General features: G+C 39.5%; 2 long non-coding RNA genes across 2 annotated transcripts; both read right to left on the bottom strand.

Moving 5' to 3' along the window:
* Positions 1–6,969: 6,969 nt before the first annotated feature.
* Positions 6,970–8,332, bottom strand: LOC308080395. Its single transcript, XR_013932701.1, has 5 exons — positions 8,284–8,332; positions 8,039–8,085; positions 7,860–7,907; positions 7,433–7,533; positions 6,970–7,337 (listed from the first exon to the last, which is right to left on the bottom strand). It is a non-coding gene; the product is annotated as an uncharacterized lncRNA (long non-coding RNA).
* A 13-nt stretch (positions 8,333–8,345) lies between these two features.
* Positions 8,346–10,511, bottom strand: LOC308080394. The gene is made up of 3 exons (XR_013932700.1): positions 10,400–10,511; positions 9,743–9,773; positions 8,346–8,640 (listed from the first exon to the last, which is right to left on the bottom strand). It is a non-coding gene; the product is annotated as an uncharacterized lncRNA (long non-coding RNA).
* Between the last annotated feature and the right edge of the window lie 9,495 nt (positions 10,512–20,006).

Below are 20,006 nucleotides of genomic sequence, written 5' to 3'. Positions count from 1 at the left end.
GGGCAAACGCAGTGAGTGGGGCAAACGCAGTCAGTGGGGCAAACGCAGTCCCCACCAAAAATATTTACTATTCTGTCCCTATCGGTACATAACTCGGACGGCACTGATTCGACTAGCAGACCATCGGCTGGTCGTTGCGGGCACTCGCGCCTGGTGGCGCTCGGACGCAACTCCTCAGCCTCAAGGTCTGCTGAGTCGGCGCGCCTCCGTCATGGTCCAAAACTATACTTTATCGGCGAAAAAAAGAAGTCCGCGGAGAGACTGAAAAAGTTTTACCCCAAGCATTCTGTGAAAATGGAAATCTCACAAAGTTAAAAACCATTGGGGTGAGTTTTCCGGAGTGAGTTTTCTCAGGTCCTGGGGTGAGTTTTCCTACCCCCGAAAATCTTGGGGGTGAGTTTTCCTACCCTGTGGGGTGAGTTTTCCGGAGTGAGTTTTCCTAGCAATGGGGTGAGTTGGTTTTGGAGTGAGTCTTCTTGATACCACCTGTATAGCCTATATACCGTATTATTCAATAAAATGCTTTTGAATCCGATTGCAAGCCATTTTCTTGGAATTTTCTACGATGCTTTCAACTGTGTGACCCTATCGGTTGGGAGGTGTACTGCACTCTGATACATTACAAAAAATATAACAGAAAATGGCCGCTGATCGGATTAAAATTATTTTTATTAAACAATACGGAAGATACGGGTACTTAAATCAGTGCGCCTCAACTTGTAACATCCGTGGCCATAGGGTAAATCACTTTATATTTAATATGAACGTTTATGTAGATGTGGCAGTTGTAAATGTAAAAACAATTGCAAACCAGGAACAATAGTGGTTCCATGACTGTCATGGTATGACAGTCATGTTTCAGGAATAACCATTCCCGCAGAGTTCCCGCAGAAAGCCTCATAAATGAATGAATAATGTTCCATGAAATTCAAAGTTTATTCTTGAACAAAAATACGTTTTAAAGGTTTTACAAATAGATGAAACACAGCATGAATGAGTTCATCTTCTGCTGTGTTTCAGTGGTTGAGCTGCTAACAAACGTCCTCCTGCTGCTTAACGACGACACTGTTTAGAAACGACTTGTTTTAGTTGTCTTTGTATTTTAAAGTGTCAACAGTCAGTCAACACACCAGAGTCTGTCTAGACGCCAGTTGGCGTGTTGCTGCCCCCCACTGTTGGTCTCGGGTACTGTCCATTGTTTCTATACAGTAACAGTACTATGTGACCTTCCTGACCTGTAGAGACCAGAACATCCATCTAGGAGTGCAACAGTTAATCCAACTAAATCAATTTAAATGATTAAAATTTTTATTTTAGGCATGTCATTACAGGCAAACATATTGAAAATAGCAGATCTACAAGCTCACAACGCGTCACGGTGCGATGCGTTTTGAGCTTGTAGATCAGATATGTTCACAAATCTTGCACAACACTGTTGTGCAGCGAAGTATAAGATAGCACTAATGTCATTAATCAATTTGTTGAGAAATGTTTTGAGAAATGTTGCAGGATACAACATATACCAACGTACCATGTTACATGACACAACAACATACCATGTATTAAACATGTTAACCATATCATTTTCAAACTATGTAACTATCAACATGTCTATGATAAATTCAGACTGTATATTCAGACTGTGACACAGTAAGATTATCTCAAGTTATTTCAAAGCAACGTGTGTTCCAAATAGTTCTGAGTGTGGTTATTGTACCAGAATGTTCTGGGAAAACATTCAATGGGTCGGTATGACCGAAAAATGGTGCAACTAATCATTGAATGAATACTTTATTAACAGTTTGCAAATAGTACAGTAGTACGGTTATACAATGGTGCTAAAAGGATAACACCAAAAGCCCTGAGGGCTTATTGTTTCCATTGTGGTCCTGTGTATTCAATTCATCGAAGCATTTCAAGACATACAATAATATACAAGACATCATCAACACTAGGGGGGGGGGGGGGGGTCATTTCTGGTGTTAAGCTTAGTCTTTCTGCAGACAGGTGCTCTTTAATGGTGGTTTTGAAGGAGGGTAAGAAGGCACACCTTTTGAAAAGTGAATTCTGTGATATATCACGATTGTTGCAGGCAATTTGATGTGGTTTAATATTTGTATCGTGAAGGTGCTGTGATACTACTGAATTGACCTCGATATAGGCGGGGACTCAGCCAATTTCAGGGTACAGCCTACTATTTTGGGGGTGTCCCAGGTGCACAGCATTAGGGATTGGGAATCACCAGAGGGAAGCCATACAGTTTTTCAACCGTGCGTGTTTTCTTATCACGGTTAGTTGTTTAGTTATCAGTTAAACCCCCCCCGGCTTTTGTTTTGCTGTCATTCATCCTGCAATTCAAATAAACATTTTAAATGCTCTCAAGAGAAGACCTGATTTACTGTCAACATCACGCGTCTGGAAAAGCTTCACACCATATCCCTCACTGGCAATTATTTGTTGTTAGGTTGCCTTTACAACGATATTGAAACGTGACGATACGTATTGTCGTAACGTCATACCGTATCGCTATATTTAAATGATTTGTTCAAAAAACATTGTCATCTTTAATTTGCTATCACAACCTAATAATGTAATACAACTTAATAATGATCATAGCCAATACATTAAGTTTAATAATTACTGTTATAAGTAATAAAAAATACATGCAAAGTATTTCTTCCTTAGATAACTGATTATTTAATAATTGAAATAGTGAGCCATTCATAGTGAATGTAATAGAATACATCAACATGACATTAAATCATAATATAAAAACTAATTCTAGAAAAACAGTTCTATACAATTGATATAGTTTACATGACGTCACCTTCTCTTTCTATTATAGTATAATGATGAATAACACAAAATTGAAATACCTCAAGGTAAAATAAATGTATATATATTTTAACATTTAACACTTAAAAACTATTTGTTGAGGTTTTAAAAGAAGAAATCAAAAGAGCTGGGATATGTCTCCAAAAGACAAGTCCTAATGGAAACTTCTGTTGACAGGAGCAGTATAAATATCCATGTTATTTTTACTTGTCTATCCAACTCCCTGACAACATACAGCTGTTTAATTTGATCCTCCCAGTGAAGTAATTTATAGTGGACATTTTTTCCCTTGGTGTGAATGCACTGATGTATTTTCAGAGCACTTAACTGACTGAAACTCTTCTTAGGGCGCGCCCCCACCAAGAGTTGGCTGGCCGCTGATAAACGCAGGTTGTGCGCGGCCACAGTTTTTTGCAGCCAGCGGATTCTAAAAAACGGGAGTGTCGCGCCTGTCACTCACTTTCAGGGGTCGCCTCCCCGTAGCCCGCACCAACTCTATGCTGCTGCCTTGAGCACCATGTTGCTTCCTGAGTCTTGAGACGGTCCGCCTTCGACTCACCCGATTGGACAGAGGGAGAAAATCAGCGCCTGCCTCCAGCAGTTTTATGCTTAGTCGCAGAGAGCACATAAACGCAAGGTCTGCGCGACTAGCGGAAAAATCGGCTCTTGCGTGAATCAACGCATTTGCATTGACAATGCATTGGCAGATTCTGCAAACAGCGGCCAGCCAACTCTTGGTGGGGGCGCGCCCTTACACTGTTAACATTGTGACAAGTGTTTTCTCCAGTGTGGATATGCTGGTGTTTCTTCAGGTCAGATGACTGACTGAAACTCTTGTTGCAATGTTTTTACAGTGGAAAGGTTTCCCTCCAGTGTGGATACACTGGTGTGTCAGGTTACCCAAACAAATAGAACTATTGTTACAATGAGTTTTTTTTTATTATTTTTTTAAGGTTTGTCTCTTGAAGGAATATGACCAATAGAAACTCTTGTCACAATGTTTACAGTGGAAAGGTTTTTCTCCAGTGTGAACACGCTGGTGTTTCTTCAGGTGATCTGAATCAATGAAACTCTTGTCACAATGTTTACAGTGAAAAGGTTTTTCTCCAGTGTGGATACGCTGGTGTTTCTTCAGGTCAGATGACTTACTGAAACTCTTGTTACAATGTTTACAGTGGAAAGGTTTTTCTCCGGTGTGGATACGCTGGTGTGTTTTCAGGTTACCCGAATGACAAACTCATGTTACAGTGTTTACAGTGGAAAGGTTTCTCTCCAGTGTGGATACACTGGTGTATCTTCAGGTCAGATGACTGACTGAAACTCTTGTTACAAAGTTTACAGTGGAAAGGTTTCTCTCCAGTGTGGACACGCTGGTGTGTCTTCAGTTTAGATGAACTAATGAAACTCTTGTTACACAGTTTACACTGGAAAGGTTTTTCTCCAGAGTGGACACCCCGACTTTTCTCCCCCCAATCATCACTGTCTTCAGTGACTTCAGAGTCAGATTCAAGCTCAACTTCAACTTCAGAGCAGTGTGAAGAGATGTCTTCATCAAACTCACTTTTCACTGCTAGTAATGTCAACATTGACCCAACAGGCACCTCTGGTCTTTGAAGTAGCTCCTCCTGTTCCTTTTTTAAGGGTTTTTCTCCAGTGTGGATACGCTGGTGTCTCTTGAAGGAATATGACTTACTGAAACTCTTGTTACAATGTTTACAGTGGAAAGGTTTTTCTCCGGTGTGGATACGCTGGTGTGTCAGGTTACCCAAACAAATAGAACTATTGTTACAATGGGTTTTTTTCGTTTTTTTTTAAGGTTTGTCTCTTGAAGGAATGTGACCAATAGAAACTCTTGTCACAATGTTTACAGTGGAAAGGTTTTTCTCCAGTGTGAACACGCTGGTGTTTCTTCAGGTGATCTGAATCAATGAAACTCTTGTCACAATGTTTACAGTGAAAAGGTTTTTCTCCAGTGTGGATACGCTGGTGTTTCTTCAGGTCAGATGACTTACTGAAACTCTTGTTACAATGTTTACAGTGGAAAGGTTTTTCTCCGGTGTGGATACGCTGGTGTGTTTTCAGGTTACCCGAATGACAAACTCATGTTACAGTGTTTACAGTGGAAAGGTTTCTCTCCAGGTTGGATACACTGGTGTATCTTCAGGTCAGATGACTGACTGAAACTATTGTTACAAAGTTTACAGTGGAAAGGTTTATCTTCAGTGTGGACACGCTGGTGTGTCTTCAGTTTAGATGAACTAATGAAACTCTTTGTTACACAGTTTACACTGGAAAGGTTTTTCTCCAGAGTGGACACCCCGACTTTTCTCCCCCCAATCATCACTGTCTTCAGTGACTTCAGAGTCAGATTCAAGCTCAACTTCAACTTCAGAGCAGTGTGAAGAGATGTCTTCATCAAACTCACTTTTCACTGCTAGTAATGTCAACATTGACCCAACAGGCACCTCTGGTCTTTGAAGTAGCTCCTCCTGCTCCTTTTTTAAGGGTTTTTCTCCAGTGTGGATACGCTGGTGTCTCTTGAAGGAATATGACTTACTGAAACTCTTGTTACAATGTTTACAGTGGAAAGGTTTTTCTCCGATGTGGATACGCTGGTGTGTTTTCAGGTTACCCGAATGACTAAAACTAATGTTACAGTGTTTACAGTGGAAAGGTTTCTCTCCAGTGTGGATTCGCTGGTGTTTCTTCAGATCAGATGACTGACTGAAACTCTTGTTACAAAGTTTACAGTGGAAAGGTTTCTCTCCAGTGTGGACACGCTGGTGTGTCTTCAGTTTAGATGAACAAATGAAACTCTTGTTACACAGTTTACACTGGAAAGGTTTTTTTCCAGAGTGGACACCCCGACTTTTCTCCCCCCAATCATCACTGTCTTCAGTGACTTCAGAGTCGGATTCAAGCTCAACTTCAACTTCAGAGCAGTGTGAAGAGATGTCTTCATCAACCTCACTTTTCACTGCTAGTAATGTCAACATTGACCCAACAGGCACCTCTGGTCTTTGAAGTAGCTCCTCCCACTGAGCATTTTTCGGTCTATTAGCCGTTTAAATGACGTCTAAACGTCACCTAGCCGTCTAGGCTAAATCCGGTTTATGAGTGGTCTAGAATTGAAAGTTTTTTCAACGTCTAAACCTAGCCTAGACGTTGTTTCAACGTCGTTTGGACGGCTAGATATAAATATATAACCGTTCAAATGACGTTGAAAGAACGTCTAGGCTTAGCCTAGACGTTGAAAAAACTTTCATTTTTAGACCACTCATAAACCGGATTTAGCCTAGACGTTATTTAGACGTCTAATAGCCCGAAAAATGCACAGTGGGTTAAACCCTATTATAGACTATATACGTTGTTTAGACGTCATGTAAACGTCTATTTAATAAGGATATTAATATACTTATAATTAAATCATGTTTAAATAACATCTAAACAACTTGTAGGCATTATATACCTTTAAGATATATCAAATTATTCACACGAAACCTATATTAATGCATTTAAATGCCTCAATTTTAATGCAGATCCAGGTTCTCTACAAAAAAAATACCTGATGGACCAAATTTAACCCGTTTTGCTTACCTTTGTAGAAGTGTAGTCCCATGATGTTCTGATAATTTGTTTACATTATGTTGTTATCTTTCTGGATCTTTTAAATATGTTGCAGTGTGACACTAATGTCATGCTACTCTTTATTGTACCACTGGATAAAAACTTTTTTCTTAATGTTAACATTGATCTACTCTGAACATAACTATCCTTCAACTGTAATTTCAATTTCAATCACAATACATATTTCAACAAAATATACCAAAGCTTGTACAATCGGTCTTTAATTTCTGCACCTCTTAATGCTTTAAGCCATTAACACCTGTCATGTTAGATTTTAAACACTTTAACACATCTTATACTTGAGCTATTCAAAAATAGCAGATCTACAAGCTCATAGCACGGCACTCGGCGCTAGTCGATCTGCTATATTTTTGTTTTAACAATATTGAACATTTTTGCAAATCTTTGAATGTATGTTTTACCTCAAATCTTTGCTTTGCCTAGACTTGAGTTATAAATGTGTGTGTGTATATTATATATATATATATATATATATATATATATATATATATATATATATATATATTCAAAGATTTGCACAATTAATTTTTTACTCTCCAAAAAATAGAAGATCTACAAGCTCTTAGCGCGGCACCGAGTTCCGCGCTATGAGCTTGTATATCTGCTATTTTCTGAATAGCCAAAGAAATCTTAAGTGACACAGATGCGTTCCCTATCTTAATGGGATAAACAACCATAAAAGACAAGTTTTAACAAAATGTTTTGACCAAATAATAACATTGATTTGCTTCAAGGCGTTGCCCTCTTCTTGTATCCCCCTCCACCACTTCTACCAGGCGCCTGCTTGAAGTGGTCAGAGATGGCAGCGCTGACCAGGTTCTCCATTGTCTCTCTGAATGTCTTCTGAACGGCTTCTGCAGTCAAAACAATGACATAACTCTCATACACACACGTGTACAACGTGAATAAGCAATCAACAAATAACTAGCACTGACAAAGTTATTTTTACCATTGATGACAGAAAGATAGAAGGTAGTGCTTTTGAAAGCTCTCTCCTGCTGTCCGGCACCATGCTAGTAGAAATTAGTCATCAGGCCATTGGTGAAAAGTCTGAAACAAAAAGAAAATGAGAAGCTAAATCGTCAATGGCATACTCTGCCAACAATAATGTTGATATGAAACAGAAATAATAAATAATACACTAACACAGTGGGAAATGATAAATAATACTTCCATTCTTACTTTTCTCCGACATAATAAACTGAAATAAAGAAACCTTGCGACAGTCTGCCTGTGATTTAGGATGTGAGGCTATACTTTGGCTGGTGCAGATCTTAATAAACAACATTACTTGTTTTACAAGTTCAACATCATCATCCCTACCCAATTACATCTTTGCCACAGTAAGATGACTTCCAAACTTTATAAAAAGGTACCTTTTGGAATCCTGTGAATGTTTCTCCTCTGAGTTCTGATAAGATTTCCTGTTGGTGAAAGACAAGGCAATTACATGTCATACTTGCTACTTACTGTTGGGGGGAGAAAAGAAAATTAAACATCTTACTTGCACCATTGCAACCTATTTTGCTCACTGCTACAGTCAATTTAAATTTACCTTGTGGTGTTATTTCTTCATTGGGGCTGGAGTAAGGCTTCTATTCACTGTTGGGGGTAAAGGAAATAAATTAGACATAGTCACCGTTATGATCACTCCTAGACTCAAAATCTACCTTGTGTAGGTAGTCCTTGCTCCATTTCATCTTGGAGTAAGGCTAAGATTCTCTGTTTGGTGGGGGTACTTACTCATCTCACTTACAAACTCACCATTTATATCACTGCAAAACTCAAATAAAATTGTACCTTGTGGTTGTGGAGTCCTGGCACTGCTTTGGCATACGCCTATGATACATTGTTGGGGAGAAAACAAAGTAAATTACATGTCATAATTACACCATCACTATTGTGCTCACAGCTATAGCAAATCAAATTCTACATTGTGTAGTCCTGACTCTTGCTTGGACTGGACTGAAGCCACAATTCACTGTTAGGGGTGGAAGACAATGAAATTACATATCCAACATAATGTTTTCAATGTCATCTCCAAATATCTCCACTTAGCCATCTACACATACCTACATATATGTACATATCTACACATAGATCTCTGTGTCCTCAGTCCATTCAGGGCAGCTTGAGCAAGCAGTGTATTGCTGTGATCTGTTTGAAAACAATGACATTATTAATTTCACAGCTTGTCTCAGCCCCATATAGCAGTACTGACTCCACTGTAAATGGATCCACAACAGCACTGTTCCTCCGTAGCCTGGCCAAAACAAAATCTAGGTGGCTTCTGCAATGAACATATAAACAAATTAATGAATTCTAAGATTGGGAGTATTAATAGCAGAGGTTATGTAATCTAGAGTGTACACTGTACAGCTTGAAAATGAAATACATTTTTAGCCCTGACAATTACTGCAACATCACCCGTTTTAAATACAGTTGTTGACGTAATGGTGATGTCTTTTTTAACTTCCTTTCCCTTGTTTACATCCTCCATTCAAATTAAAGTGTGTCATAGGTGAGTAAAGAGTCCAACAACACTGGAATGACTCACTGGAATGACATTTCTACAGGATATAAGACATTTTAGTTTGTAAGTCATGTCATTCAATTGAATGTACAAGTGGCCAATACAAAGCATAAGAGCTGTTAGAGCTCCATTCTGATTGTTACTGTGAGCACATTAGCTTGCTGATTAGAATGAGCCAACTTTGTAGGAATTTGCTACATCTCAACATATGTGATACGAGAGGCTCCTGGTAACTATAATAGCAGTTCAATTCAAATGTACAATTTTGCTGAACTACCAAGGAGACATAACATGTTTGTTTTAAACACCTTTGTGGTGTTTACAGCCTATTGCTAGTAAGACCTGGTGTTGAGGTGTGGATAGGGGTTAGGATAAGGATAATTCCTTTTAACAGGTCGTTCATGAAAGTCCTTGCGGTCTTGTTTCCAATGAGAACCTGTGAGCAATTGGGATTAAGAGTCTTGCTCAGGGACAAATTTCATATCATCGGCACATATGCTGGGATAGCCTGGAATCGAACCTGGGGAAACCAGGGCCAGCTGGTTCCCTAGGCGGGCTCACTAACCACTCAGCTATGGCCCATAGGGGCTGTCAACGTGGTATTCTGTGGGCAGTGTGTATAGTTTAAAAACAATCTGTAGAGTTTAGTTGTGTAACTATCTAAACATTGGCACAACATCCACCACAGGACATGACAGCGTGGTTACATAATATAGCCAAACTCACATGTTTCCATTACCCTTTGCCATTTGTGTTCCTGAAACAAGATTGACAAAAAAAGACAGTTTTATGGCCTAATATATCACATGTAGTCCTCACAAGAGGTGATAGCATTAACATTGAATATCACCAGTAGTGACAGAAGTAGTCTACACATTCTCTGAAATTAATTTGTTGTTTTAGTGTCACTTTAAACAGAAGAGATCTATAAATACACGGACAGTCACTTTGTTCCAATTAAAAATAGTTAAAAAGAGTAAATAAAGTAAATATTAGGCCTACATTTCACAACATCTTCAACATGTTGGTACATGTTAGCCTGCACATTGTTAAAGAACAATAATTTATTACACTGTACCATATTCAACAAGGTTCACTCCAATTGGAACAAAATAAAAGATTATACACAATTTATGTTCCGTGGTTTTACTCCTTGCAGTAAAGTAGTGGATCTACAAGCTCACACCGTGATGCAGATGCAAAGCGTTGAGCTTGTAAATCGACGTTCTTCACGGACTGCTAAAGTTAGCTGCTGGCATTAGTTAGCTGCATCTAGCAGCTTAGCTAGCTAGCTGCAGCAGCAGATAGCAGCTTCCTTTAGAAGTTATAAGCTTGCAAGCGGCTTAAGAAAAGTTTTAAAATCAATAAGCAAAGAACGCTCACCTCTATAGTCGTATTGCCATTTAAATAATTAAACTTCATGGTGATGAACATCGTGATAACTCGCATGAAATGTATCTATTTGTGAGTGTTTACTGTTTGTCGTCCGCAACCGGAACCACTAATGTTGCCATGTCTCGTGAGAAAATCAGAAAACCAACCTCCGAAACCAATCTGCATTTCACTGTTGCTGTGAAGCCCAGTGTTGCCAAGTCTCGTGAGAGAAATAAGCAAACCGAACTACAAAGACAATCTGCGGTTTACTGTGGAAAGTCTGGTGACGAGAGGTTAAAAAATATATTTGCATATATCACCATTAATGCAAACTGCATTATTTCGCTATAATAGTGAGATTTAATAATTTCTATTGTTAGCATCCTAAAATAAACGATTTCAAACAACATGAAATTAAGTAAATGTCATGGTTTAAAACAAGTCTAAATGTAGACGTTGATTTATGGTTTTGATTTAAACGTCTAAATCTAGGCTAAATTCAAACTATATTATATATTGATAAATGCTATTCAAATTATTTTAGTCCAATATTTGGAGACCAAGTGCAGCTTACAGTTGTTTTTTTAATCAAAGTTTTCAAACAACATGACTAAAAAATTAAGTAAATGTCATGGTTTAAAACTGGTCTAAATGTAGACGTTGATATATGGTTTTGATTTAAACGTCTAAATCTAGGCTACATTTAAACTATACTGTATATTGATAAATGGCTATTCAAATTATTTTAGTCCAATATCTGGAGATCAGTTGTGCAGCTTACAGTTGTTTTTTTTAATCAAAGTTTATGGAATAATGGATTAAATTCAATCGTTTAGATTCGGTCTATAATACGACCGAATCTAGACCGGTGAAATTAGGTCTAAACAAAAACCAGACGTCTAAAAAAACGACTATGGCTCACTGGGCTCCTGTTCCTTTTTTAAAGGTTTTTCTCCAGTGTGGATACGCTGGTGTCTCTTGAAGGAATATGACCAACAGAAACTCGATTTCAGTAAGATTTCAGTAAGTTTCAGTAAGATGACTTACTGAAACTCTTGTAAGGGCGCGCCCCCACCAAGAGTTGGCTGGCCGCTGATTGTAGAATCTGCCAATGCATTGTCAATGCAAATGCGTGGATTCTTGGAAAAAATCCGCAAGACCAGGAATCCACGCATTTGCATTGACAATGCATTGGCAGATTCTGCAATCAGCGGCCAGCCAACTCTTGGTGGGGGCGCGCCCTTACAATGTTTACAGTGGAAAGGTTTTTCTCCGGTGTGGATACGCTGGTGTGTTTTCAGGTTACCAGAATGACTAAAACTCATACAGTGTTTACAGTGGAAAGGTTTCTCTCCAGTGTGGATACGCTGGTGTCTCTTCAGGTTAGATACCTGAATGAAACTCTTGTCACAATGTTTACAGTGAAAAGGTTTTTCTCCAGTGTGGATAAGCTGGTGTCTCTTGAAGGAAACTGACCAACAAAAGCTCTTGTCACAATGTTTACAGTGGAAAGATTTTTCTCCACTGTGGATACGCTGGTGTTTCTTCAGGTCACCTGAATCAATGAAACTCTTGTCACAATGTTTACAGTGAAAAGGTTTTTCTCCAGTGTGGATACACTGGTGTTTCTTCAGGTCAGATGACTTACTGAAACTCTTGTTACAATGTTTACAGTGGAAAGGTTTTTCTCCGGTGTGGATACGCTGGTGTGTTTTCAGGTTACCCGAATGACTAAAACTCATGTTACAGTGTTTACAGTGGAAAGGTTTCTCTCCAGTGTGGATACGCTGGTGTATCTTCAGGTCAGATGACTGACTGAAACTCTTGTTACAATGTTTACAGTGGAAAGGTTTCTCTCCAGTGTGGATACGCTGGTGTTTCTTCAGGGAACCTGACTGACTGTGTGAAGAGATGTCTTCATCAACCTCACTTTTCACTGCTAGTAATGTCAACATTGACCCAACAGGCTCCTCTGGTCTTTGAAGTAGCTCCTCCTGTTCCTCTTTAATGTGTGTAGGCTTTGGTTCCTTCTGGAGCAGACTAGGGCTCCTAGTCTCCTGTTCAGGAGAAACCTCCTCTTTACACACAACCATGTGCAGGATGTCTAGGAGCAGAAAAATAACATGATAGTCAACACTGGATTCATAAAATGTAAATTCATTTTTCTATTTTCCATGTTCCATGTGCAAAGCTATTGCCTACTAAGACTGACCAAACAGTTACTAAATAAGAATCTGTCTGTGTTGGGGGCTATGAACAAAAAAGGTTTAACTCCCAAATGGTGTGGACTGCAGACTTGCAAAGACAATAAATCCATGGCACTCCGTCTTTGATGAAAAAATATACTAAGGATCTATTTTGAGCAACAATATGCAACAATAGGCAGCAATATGACCAACGCGTATCGACCTAAAAAGGTCTTCATCAGGGTCTGTTTCTGGGGCCGGGTCATACCAAAGACTATAAAAAATCACACCCAGTGTGAAGTGGGCGGTGTGGTCACAGTGGTCATCACAGTGATGGAAGTTCACTTAAAGAAAAGTAATATTGTGGACCAACCATTGTACACCCCTAACTTAAAAAAAACATAAAAGTGTTTTTTTTGAAGTGCATAGTCCTATATATAGGGCTATGCACATGTGTCATGTTTCACTAGCCAATCACAGTCCTGAATAGACTGTGATTGGCCAATCACGGTGCAGGATTAGGGGGGTACACTGGTGGCCAATCACAGCGCAGGGTTGGGGGGGTGCAATGGGTTTCGATGTCCAAACCTCACATATAGGGTCGGTTTCACCGCCCAAAAATCACACCCAGTGGGCGGTGTGGTCATCACAGTGGTCATCACAGTGATGGGAGCTCAGTGCATAGTCCTATTTATAGGTTATTAATTTCATCATGTGTCTCGCTAGCCAATCACAGTGCTGAATAGAGTCAGCCAATAGTCAGCCAATCACAGTACAGCTAGGGGTGTACTAATTATGAGCCAATCACAGTACAGCGAAGGGTGTACTAATGAGGTGTCCCAACCCCACTTATAGGGGCGGCTACACCGCCCAAAAATGGGACCCATTGTCTCCCTGCTTTAGCCTGCATCTGTCAATCCCAGGGCCCTGAGCGCGGACGATGATTGGCCCTTCCAGTTTTTGGTTTCTGTAAAACATCCACCCATAGGGTTCCCACACATTTTGAACTCATTCAGTGCCAAGTAAATACAAAATGATTGCAGAGCAAGATCTGCTACTTTTGACGCTTTTGCGTGACACTGTAGATGAGAGGTTTCTCCCCGGCAGCAACAAAATACATTGTTTTTGTCTTACATTACGTGAAAGACAGATAAAATGTGGTAAAATGCAGTGCTACTTGATAGGTTCTTAGCTTGTAGATCTGTTCTTTTTGTCACGTGACACCTTCGCTCGAGTCTGTCTTGGGGCATTGATGGCACACTGGTTTAAGAGTCTCATTATTGCACTGTATGATTTCTATAGTCCTGGAAATGGGGTAAAATAGTTATGGAAAAGTTATGGAAAAGTTTTGAAAATTCATTGTTAAGAAGAAAAATCCTCCTATACTCAACTTCAACATCACTAGCCTCGCGTAGCCAGACTATATCACTGCATGGATATGAGTCTGATACTTCCATGAGGACGTTTTTTTCCCCAAGGGGCGGGATCAAAACAATGGCCCTCGACACAATTATACATCGTCTGCAACTGGTTCAAAATGCAGCAGCTAGGCTCATCACTGGTACCAGGAGATTTGATCACATAGCTCCTGTTTTAGCTGCACTTCACTGGCTGCCAGTCGCCTTTTAGGATTGATTTTAAGCTTTTACTACTAACTTTTAAAGCTCTTTATGGTCTAGCTCCTAGCTATTTATGTAATTTGGTTGAACCTTATGTACCAGGGCGCACCCTTAGATCATCTGGCCAGGGTCTACTGGAGATTTATACGGCTAAGTTGGTGACCAAAGGAGGTCGGGCCTAAGTTTTCTATAAAGGCCCCCAGACTCTGGAACAGCCTACCAGAGCAACTAAGGTTAACCAGATCATTTTAAATCCCTGTTAAAAACCCATTTCTACAGAATGGCCTTCTTAACTCCTTGAGATAAATGTTGTTTATTATTGCTCTGTTCTATTGTAAATGTAATATATCACTGTTATTTCATTATTGCATCGTTGTCGTTGATTGCTGTTTTGATTGTTCAAGCACTTTGTAACTATATTTAAATAAGTGCTATACAAATAAAGTTTTATTATTATTATTATTATAATTGGTTAGACCTACAACCAACTACAATTACAGTCTCCCATATTCGAATACTGGGCTCTGATTGGTCACCCACGTCTTCTGGAGCAGGAAATAGATTCTCTATGGAACGGTGCCAGACCCAAATCGCAGAGTGCAATTTGTTTTTGCACTCGCAGATTCGTCTGGTCCCAGTCTAATGCATCCCATCCTTCTACACCCACACCACCACCAATTAGCAGCCCCAACCGTGTGTGAAAAGTAACAGTGGAGCTAGGAGATGGTTATGAGAGAGGTTATGGTGACACTCTGTTAGGGTTCATCCTCCAGGGAGCTAGGAGATGGTTATGAGAGAGGTTATGGTGACACTCTGTTAGGGTTCATCCTCCAGGGAGCTAGGAGATGGTTATGAGAGAGGTTATGGTGACACTCGGTTAGGGTTCATCCTCCAGGGAGCTAGGAGATGGTTATGAGAGAGGTTATGGTGACACTCTGTTAGGGTTCATCCTCCAGGGAGCTAGGAGATGGTTATGAGAGAGGTTATGGTGACACTCTGTTAGGGTTCATCCTCCAGGGAGCTAGGAGATGGTTATGAGAGAGGTTATGGTGACACTCTGTTAGGGTTCATCCTCCAGGGAGCTAGGAGATGGTTATGAGAGAGGTTATGGTGACACTCGGTTAGGGTTCATCTTCCAGGGAACATGCATGAGCAAAGCAAGTTTCATAGAAATCTGTCCATTAGACTTTGAGACATCTTGTGTGTGAGTGGCCTAAAGGTGGAGCATTTGGGCACCAAAATCAGTAAGATTCATCCTTGCTGGGTGCATTAAAGGACTATTTACTGTAACTGTTGGAAGAAGCTGCATTCAGTCACAGGAAAAGGCCAGATGACCAGAAACAATGATCCAGACTATGGATGTTTATAACTGACCAATTTATAAATACAACATTCTACTGTTCTGGCAATTTTTCTATGAATGTGTCAATATTTTATTTGTTATAACTACCAATACCGTTATATTCTATTCCATTTTTAGTGTATCTAATTCCACACTGTTGAAGCAAAAATAATTCCGCTGCCAAAGTATAGTGCAACCAGCAACTGTATTGTATGTGTATGTGACAATAAACACCTTGAAGCTAGAAAAGAGGAAGAAAGAGAGAGACAGTGAATGAAACGTACTGAGGTCTGCCTGGTCTTCAGGTTCCTCCTGTTTCACTGAAACGGGTCTGGCTGTCTCTGGAGAGTTCATCTGAACCTGCAGTCTGGACTTCACAGAGTCTGGAATAAAACTATTACAATTCCAGAGGAGTTTAGGATTTATTAAGAAGAAAAATCCTCTTATACTCAACTTCAACAATAACAGACAGCAAGGAAGGAGTCATTTATTGTGTTAATAAGTTGTCAACCGGGTAAGTTACTTTTTCATAGAACACTTCAGTTATAATTCATAACCTTTTACACTTCAAGTTGCCAAGGATCAAAGCATGTTTTGTCAGTATTCAATATTATGTGGAAAATATAATTGATATCTTAATGCAATCCTCTATCTGATAGAGGCATTCTATGGATAATAAGGGGTTAACCTAGGACAAATTGCAACAGACACTCTTTCAACTTTTTTTGTTTCATAAATATGTTAGTAATAACATATCAGAAGTCCTAAGAAATCCCAGTGGTGGAACATATTGAAAAATGCTGAAATAGGTGCTTTCACAATTTCCCATTGACACCCATGTTAAAAGGATTTAAGCATGTTTTCTTGTCTAATTTTCACACAAAAGGCTCAATACTATCCACTAGGTTCAATACTGTCCACTATCAACCAGAAACTGTGTTGGATGCAGTACAGTGCTTGTAAAAAAAAAAAAAAGTAACCCTTCGAGTGTCATTTTTGTATGTTATGCATTATGCATTTGTATGCACTCGGTTTTCATGTTCATTCATATACTTTCTTGTGTGAAGCACTGCACTGTGCATGTGATTTTGTTGATGTAAAGCATTGCATTTTCTGTATTGAAGTATAATTCCTTTCTTCCGTGAGGAAGAAGCCAAAAAAAAAACACAGTGAGGCCTTTAAGAGGAGGGCCTTTCAGTGGAGCCTGCAGTACCACCACGGCCCATGACACCATCACGCCAGAGTGAAATGTTTGGAGTGGGGGAGTCTGGTGCAACGCACAGGTCCTGGACCTGGTGAGACGGAGGAGGAGCTCGGCCAGGAGGCCATCCACAGAGCCTAGTCCCTCGAATACAAGAAGACTCACTCCAAAACCAACTCACCCCAACTCAAAAAGGAAAACTCACCCTGGAGCTAGGAACACTCACCCCGGGGGGTGGGTAAACTCACCCCAGGATCTGAGAAAACTCACTCCGGAACACTCACCCCGGGGGTAGGAAAACTCACCCCGGGGGTAGGAAAACTCACCCCGGGGGAGACGCACTGTGATTGGCCAGTAGTCACTTTGAGTGGCAGTTGGGGCAAACGCAGTCAGTGGGGCAAACGCAGTGAGTGGGGCAAACGCAGTCAGTGGGGCAAACGCAGTCAGTGGGGCAAACGCAGTCCCCACCAAAAATATTTACTATTCTGTCCCTATCGGTACATAACTCGGACGGCGCTGATTCGACTAGCAGACCATCGGCTGGTCGTTGCGGGCACTCGCGCCTGGAGGCGCTCGGGCGCAACTCCTCAGCCTCAAGGTCTGCTGAGTCGGCGCGCCTCCGTCATGGTCCAAAACTATACTTTATCGGCGAAAAAAAGAAGTCCGCGGATGACTGAAAAAGTTTTACCCCAAGCATTCTGTGAAAATGGAAAGCTCACAAAGTTAAAAACCATTGGGGTGAGTTTTCCGGAGTGAGTTTTCTCAGGTCCTGGGGTGAGTTTTCCTACCCCCGAAAATCTTGGGGGTGAGTTTTCCTACCCTGTGGGGTGAGTTTTCCGGAGTGAGTTTTCCTAGCAATGGGGTGAGTTGGTTTTGGAGTGAGTCTTCTTGATACCAGTCCCTCCATGTGCGCGTTTTAACCCAGCAACCCTATGTAAATTACACCACTGCTGAAAAACGTCCCAGCCCAACAGTAACGTAACTAATAATTGGGCCGCGCGACCCGGAAATTACCGTAATAATCCTAAAACGGGAGCTAAAAAAACTTTTATAAAAAATAAAAAAAAACGTAAATGGCGCGGCCGTTCTGGAATTTTCCCGAATTTCCCAGTGGCCAGCACGTCCCTGAGTTGATGATACGTCCCAGGTGCATCCACGTGATGTTTTTTATTTAATAATGTTTATTATTATTGTTATTATCATTATTACTGTGTACCACATTCAATATGTCCAATAATGGAACCATCACCCAATGAACCATCACCATATGTTATTACTAACATATTTATGAAACAAAAAAAGGTGAAAGAGTTTCTGTTCTGCCTGTACTATAAGTAGGATCATGAATTTTCACAAACTCTGTTTAATTTGAATTATTTTCTTTCCTCTTTTCATTATTCAATTATTTATTTGTACAAATTACAATAAATAAATATAAATGAATGTTGTATTTTTTTCAGGAAAAACACTGTTCAGGTTCATAACCATAATACTGATCCCAGATGCCCCTCTTCTTTCAGGTCAACATTCCAAGTTACACAATATTATTTTAGTATAAACAAAACTCTCTCTCTTTCTCTCTGTCTCTCTCTCACTCTCTCTGTCTGTCTGTCTGTCTCTCTCTCTTTCTCTCTCTCACTCTCACTCACACAAAATACAGTACAACACACACACACACACACACACACACACACACACACACACACACACACACACACACACACACACACACACACACACACACACACACACACACACACACAGAAGTGTGGTACCTTTAGTTAAAGTTCCTGGACGTCCGAAGACGACAGAAGTTACACAAAGGTTTGTTGACTGCAAACTTATATTATAACATTTATATAACTATAAATAATATATATAACTTATATAACACATTTATAAAACTATATATATCTATATATAACTTATATTATAACATTTATAGGCTATAACTATAAATAATATATATAACTTATATTATAACACATTTATAAAACTATATATATATATATATATATAACTTATATTATAACACATGTATATAACTATATATATAACTTATATTATAACACATTTATAAAACTATATATATATATATATATATATATATATATATATATATATATATATATATATATATATATATATATATAACTTCTATTATAACACAGACTTTCTCTGTATCAGTTCGTTCACTCTCTGCTCTGTTTATTTGGCTCTAATGGATGTGTTGGTTTCAACCCGGACGAGAGAGAGGGACGGACAGACAAGGTCCTCTCTCTCTCTCGTCCGGGTTGAAACACACACATTATTCCCGCAGAAGCCTCATAAATGCCCAATGCATTAATAATGTAACATGAATGTCAAAGTATATTCTTAAACAGAAACAAAAACAAAACAATACAAATGAGTTCATCTTCTGCTGTGTTTCAGTGGTTGAGCTGCTGACAAACGTCCTCCTGCTGCTTAACGACGACACTGTTTAGAAACGACTTGTTTTAGTTGTCTTTGTATTTTAAAGTGTCAACAGTCAGTCAACACACCAGAGTCTAGACGCCAGTTGGCGTGTTGCTGCCCCCCACTGTTGGTGTCGGGTACTGTTATATGGCGTTCACAAACAAATGTAATATTAGCCGATGGAGAGGATCGAAGAGCAAGAGTTTAAAGAGTACCTGCTGGGACTGTGGTTAGATAGATCAGCAAATATACATGGAAAGTGCATAATGAAAAATGCAGAGACAAAATGTAAGAAAGGAATAAATCTGATGCGAGCTGTGGCCGGATGTGAATGGGGGGCAGGTAAACAACCATTAATGGGCATTTTAAAACTTTAGTTACTAGTTACTTTTCAAAGATATACATTATTACATTATAAAACATACATTAACCATTTTAGCCCTATTTTATACATAGGCTTTTTGAAAATAGACGATCTACAAGCTCACAATGCGTCGAATCGCGACGCGTTGCCTGCGAGCTTGTAGATCTGCTATTTTCAAATATTTTAGTACTTTTACTTTTGGTATATTTTGATGCCAATACTTTTGTACTTTTAATCAAGTACATTTAGAATTCTGGACTTTTACTTGTAACAGAGTATTTCTATATTGCAGTATTGATACTTAATCTATTTGTTGTAGTAGTCCGTGGTGGAAAAAGTACTCAAATTCTTTACTTAAGTAAGAGTACAGTGCAGTACAGCTGTCAGCTATGTATTGGAGCTCTTAGATCAACCCCTATTAATGCAGTTGTAATATAAGCTGGAGAA

Source organism: Gymnoscopelus braueri (genome assembly GCF_963280865.1).
Source record: "Gymnoscopelus braueri genome assembly, chromosome: 24".
In the NCBI taxonomy this organism is placed as follows: domain Eukaryota; kingdom Metazoa; phylum Chordata; class Actinopteri; order Myctophiformes; family Myctophidae; genus Gymnoscopelus; species Gymnoscopelus braueri.
This window is presented reverse-complemented; position numbering and strand designations above follow the sequence as displayed.